Here is a 6,195-nt window from a genome sequence, read left to right on the forward strand (position 1 = left end):
CGATATATTGGACGACTATATTCGGACTTCGGAAAGGTTCCGAGTGATTCGGGTATTTTTCGGAGTACCGGAGAGTTACGGGAATACGTATTGGGCCTTATTGAGCCATACGGGAAAGAAGGAAAAGGGCCTCAAGGGTGGCCGCACCCCTCCCCTTGGTCTGGTCCGAATTGGACTAGGGAAGGGGGGCGCCCCCTTCCTTCCTTCTCTTTTTCCCTTCCTCTTTTCCTATTCCATATGGGAGGTGGAATCCTACTAGGACTAGGGAGTCCTAGGACTCCACACATGGTGCGCCCCCTCCTAGGGCCGGCCTCCTCCTCCCTTGCTCCTTTATATACGGGGGCAGGGGGCACCCCAGAGACACAACAATTGATCCTTGAGATCTCTTAGCCGTGTGCGGTGCCCCCTCCACCTTATTACACCTCGATAATACCGTTGCGGAGCTTAGGCGAAGCCCTGCGTCGGTGGAACATCATCATCGTCACCACGCCGTCATGCTGACGAAACTCTCCCTCAACACTCGGCTGGATCGGAGTTCGAGGGACGTCATCGAGCTGAACGTGTGTAGAACTTCGGAGGTGCCGTGCGTTCGGTACTTGATCGGTCGGATCGTGAAGACGTACGACTACATCAACCGCGTTGTGATAACGCTTCCGCTGTCGGTCTACGAGGGTATGTGGACAACACTCTCCCCTCTCGTTGCTATGCATCACCATGATCTTGCATGTGCGTAGGAATTTTTTTTAAATTACTACGTTCCCCAACAGTCAGTACATTGAATGTACTTGCAAGCTCACAATAACCAGAAGCATTCAAGACAAACAACAACATGGCAATTACAGGTTAAGCAGGAATTATCATGAGATCATCAGGATAACATGTCATGAACAACATGAACATGATACCGCTAGAATAATATGAGCATGGCATGAAAATATAAATCTGACGATACTAGCATGCAACATGATGACACTATATGCACCATTTATTCTGCTCGGGTTACCTACTAACCATCACATGCATCACTTACCAACCTCAGACATCACACGATCATCTCAGGATCAAATCAAGCTTGGTATAAACAATACCGTAGTAATCATTACATGACCTCAAGGAGCTTGATCTTTACCCACAAATATCCAACAACTCGGTATCCTCGATACCACGGTGATCATTCACGGATCACAAACGGAACCACTCTTGGCTCAACGGGTTACCTTGTAACATAACAGTGATCATTCACGGATCACATAACCAACTTATCTCCTCATCGAACCAGGGTTGTTATTAATCAAGTTATTATTAATACTGTTGACCCATAGTGTGACCAACTACGAACTGGGCCCTTATCTGCGGGCACGGCTATCGATAGATTTAGTACACACTCTGCAGAGGTTAGCACACTGTACCCACACCACGGAACCCATGTCATCGCACTCCCATTCGGGTGGACCAACGGCGTTCCGACAAAACCGTCCTACTGCCATAACACTCTCCCGGCCACTCCGACCAACTCCCCTTTGGGCTAAGTCATGGGTGGCCCCGTTCCTACCAAAGTCATCAACGGCCACCGTCGTGGCAAAACATAAACGGTCCCAAATGGGGACAAGGTACCATAACAACAACAACAACGGGCACACAAGGCTTATGTCCGCCTACCTGACCAGGGTAGCGCGTGCCCATAACCTTCCCTCGTTGGGGGCACCGGCGAGAGGCATGACAATAGACCCAGTTAGGACCTTCCCATAAAGGCAAGTGTGGTTGCACTGGTCAGCTTGATATGGTGGCACCATGACTCAGCTAACAGTTGTTCAAGTTCAATTTAATCCAGTTAAACTCGAATGCAATATGCTAAGCCATGATAAAATAACATGATGCAATTATAATGCATGAGCATGATATCAACATAAGCATGGGGGTGCAACATAACTATCAACCACATCAACAATGAATCATATCCAACTAAGCATAGCATAATGCCGAGCATTAATATTACAAGTACAACACTACTCATAGCATAACTTGACCACTAGCATAAACAATAAATACCATGCAAGAACACATCAATAACATTACCGAGTAAACACTAATCTAACAGCAAAGGAACAATGCATACTAACGGTACTCGGTAACCGACGTTAGTCATGCACCAAAGAACATGACCAACCCAACATGTACTACTATCAAGAATGACCAATATGAAAGTAATACTAGCAGGTAGAGCATGATGACAGAGTGCAAGAAAACATAACATGACGGTAACCACCGATCCATAAGCATAACCGAAATAATGACAGCAGTAGCAAAACAAACATACAGTTTATTAAAGATTCAAGTTGAAAACCAATGCTACTGCATGGCTATCATGCAAATGGTGGTTGTGGCTTGCCTGGGGATGAAGAATACTCCGGGAAGAAGTGGGTGAAGCCGCGGAACGAAACGCCGGATGGTTCTCTCTCGGAGGGAGCTGATTAGAGGCAAGGGAAAAATGGTCATTTTCACTGTGGAACCACCTAGTGAAAATGTTACCAACAGAGAGAGCTCGACGAGACAAAGAAGTAGGCTCTGGAATCACCTCAAACGGAGTTACGGTAGCGAAGTTATGAGGTGTTGAACACCAGGGACAAATCTGTGAAAGTTTTTATCACTAATGGGTCAATGAGAGGAAAAACAGAAAGCGCCTTCGGGCCAAACACGTTTTCTATAAGGGAAAGCGCATTTAAAGCCGCAGTAGAGGAAAATACGTTTTCCAGAAGGGAAACATATTCCTGCCAAAGAAGGAAAGGAATATGTTTTCATCAAACAAAACCGCACTCACCAGAAACTGTTTCCACTTGCCAGGTGGGATGAAGCACCTCGGCCACTGGCGTGTGGGGCCCAGGGGTAGGGGGGCCAGGCGCTCCTCTTCTTCCTCCCGTGCCTCTGTTCCTCTCATGGAACAGAGCAGGGGAAGGAAGCGGCCAAGGAGCCGGCCGGCTCCGACTGTCTTTGGCCGAGCGGAGACCACCGGCGGGACCAGGGCGGTGAGGGGGTTCCATCCAGAGGGAGCATGTCCGCCTGGGAGCCGCGGGGAGGAGGGGAGGGGTGGTGCCATGGGGAGCACAGGGGCGGCGGCGGCGGCGGTGGTCTCAGTGTTGCGGTTATCTCCTGCGATGGGCAAGTGGGTGGGGCGGCTCAGCGGGACAAGGGGGAGTCAGTGGATGTGGTGGGAGGAGGAGAGGAGGCTCGTGTTGGCCGGAATCACACCAAGGCTGAGGCGGCCATGGAGGACAGAGGCGAACTCCGGCGAGATGTGGCGATCCTGGTGACCAAATGAGGCGAGGGAGAGATGAGTGAGGTGCGGAGGGGTTCGGTGGTCCTTATATAGGCGCGGAGGAGGGCTCTAGAGCTCACGGGCGATCTCCCGACCAAGCTTTAATGGCGGGCAGAGGCTGGACGTGGCACGGGCATGGCGCTAGTGGCGCATTTATGGCAAACCACGACGTGGCACCGATGCAGGGCGACGCAGGGCATCACGAGGGAGCTGCAGGACATGAATGGAGGTTGAGATGAGGAGGGAGGAGACGAGCACATGGGCAAGAACAAGCCAGGGCATGCAATTAGTGTGACGCCAGCATGATCACCACAGGCACTCGTGCAAACGGCGTGTTCTGGCCGGGCCGACCATGTCCAGTAGATGGATCTTAGTGCCCTTAGTCCAACTCAAGAAATAATTTGGTCCAGGGGCAAAGAAGAAATTTGCAGAAGACCCCAAAGCAAACCAGCAGCCAAGTGTTTGTGTTGTGTAGTGGGGACAGCAGCTTGGTAACACAGTAAATAGTTTGTCTGGTGATGATCACACAGTAAGGTGATGTTGATCACCAAAAATGAGACTAAGAGGAGGAGTTTAGATGAGGGTTGCTGTAGAAACCACTATAATGACCAGAATTAGAGATTTGCATGATGCACCCACATGATGAGGCAAGTTGAGCTTAAATTGGGCATAACCCAATTATTTGAAGATATGAAGATTGCTCAAAAAGTTTCATGTCATTTGGACGTGCCAAAGTAGCACTTGCTTCATATAGCTTTGCTTTGGACAGAAACTTGGAAAAATTGCACAGGGCAAATTATGTAATGGATTGAGCCAAATTTGGTTGGAGATAGGTTATATAGGTAGCAGAAGGCCCTGGAAAATTTTCCGCAATAATGGAGCAATAAAAAATGTACTTGCTTCACTAACTGAAAATTTGGGCAGAAACAAAGAATTGATACTCAGCTCACAAGGATGCATTTCATAAGCTCAAATCTTGAGGAGGGTGATGATTTTGTGATATTAAGGGCCATGCAAAATTTCAAATCAATAGGATTTACCTAGCTAGTACTTCCTTCACAACCAATTCCCTCAGACAGGAACTTTGAAAAATTGCTCAGGAATATTCACTAGGAAAATTAAGTTGAATTTCGGCATGAGGCAATTATTTGGACATGAAAAGGTGTCCAAGAAGTTTAGGGTCAATTGGGAAAAGATCAATGGCACTTGCTTCCCAATCTGCGACTCAGGACGGAATAGGAAAATAATTAATTGAGCATGACGGGAAACATGGCAAATGAAATATTTTGCCATATTTGAGGAAGATATGACCCAAACAATTCATGAGAACTATTTGGGAATTTTGGGAGTGATAGAAATATAGGTTACTTCACAACCTAGGGCAAATTGCGTTATTCCTTTAATAGAAAAAGGAATATTCTCTAGAAAAAGAATATTGGGGTCTGGTCCAAGATGGAAATGACAAAGCCTTGGGAAGGGTCTGGGGATGACAAGCCACTCTGGCAAGAAAGAAGAGGTCATCTTCCTCAATTTCCGGACCACCTAGCCACGAAAAAGGAAAAGTCAGGCAAAAAATCCAAGATAAACAAAAGAAAAAGAAAGGGCCAAAAATCAGGCCGCGCCGCGGACGCGTGTGCACGCGCATGAGCTCGGAGTTAGGCGACGAGAGGGAACATGACGGAGAGCTCACGGGGAAGAGGCGGCCGAGGGAGCGCAGGGAGGAAGAAGACTGCGAGCTCCGAGCCAAACCGCCATTGTTCGCCTGTGGGCGCGGGCGGCTTGCGTTGGTGAGGAAGCAGACGGAGGGGGAGAGGGGTCCAGGGGAACGGCGACAATGTGGAGAAGCCAAAGGACATGCTCACGCGCGTGAAGACGACGAGTGGGGAGCGGACGAAGCAGAGACGACGCCCTGGACGCGGCCACTACGCATAGAGCGCGTGCACAGGCACGCCATCGCCATAGTCACCACGTGAACCGGGGCATTCAATGCTCTACAGCACCCAAAACGTTAGAGCATTGATGAGGCAATGGCTGGATCTGGGGTGCTATGGTTAAATGGTAATCATCGTCTGAAGTTTACTGCAGTAAACTTGGCCGTGCACTGGTGATCAACAGGAACTTTATTGGAGCCAAAGAGTTTGTCTGGGGTGATCAGCTTAGGAAGGACTATAATCATGTTAACTTTAAGAAGATTTGGATCAAGGTTTAACATAGTTGCTTTCAACTGACCCAGATGGTCCAGAAAATGATCAAGATGATGCACTCAAATGGTGTGGCCACTTGAGCTCAAATTTGGCAAGGCTTAGTGATTTGGACAGATAGTGCTGTAAAAATTCATACCAATTGGATTTACCAAAATTGTACTTCCTTCACAGCTATTCTCTCTGTCTAGAAACTTGCAAAAATCCTAGAGAAATGTTGGCTTGATGAATTGGTCCCAAATTTGGTGGAGAGATGTTATTTGGGCAGGAGCACAATCAGGTTATTTCTCATAATTAATGAAGCAATATAAAATATACTTGCTTCATGACCTGAAAATATTAACAGAATTAAATATTTGACCCTGTGCTCACATAGATGATTGGATGGGGCTGAAATTTGGAGGAGTGCAATGATATGAGCACATTAAGGAGTGTGCAAAATTTAAACTCATTTGGAAACTCCTAGCTAGTACTTCCTTCACAATGCCTTCTGTCTCGCAAATAAAGTTGAATAAGATTGCTGAAGAAGATTGAAAAATAAACTCCTAGCTAGTACTTCCTTCACAACCTGAAAATAAACTCATAGCTAGTACTCATGACAGAAATTTTGAAAAATTGCTGAAGAAGATTGGCTAGGAAAATAAAGTTGAATTTTCTCATGAGGAAATGATTTGGACATAA

Source organism: Triticum aestivum, chromosome 1D (assembly GCF_018294505.1).
Source record: "Triticum aestivum cultivar Chinese Spring chromosome 1D, IWGSC CS RefSeq v2.1, whole genome shotgun sequence".
NCBI lineage: Eukaryota > Viridiplantae > Streptophyta > Magnoliopsida > Poales > Poaceae > Triticum > Triticum aestivum.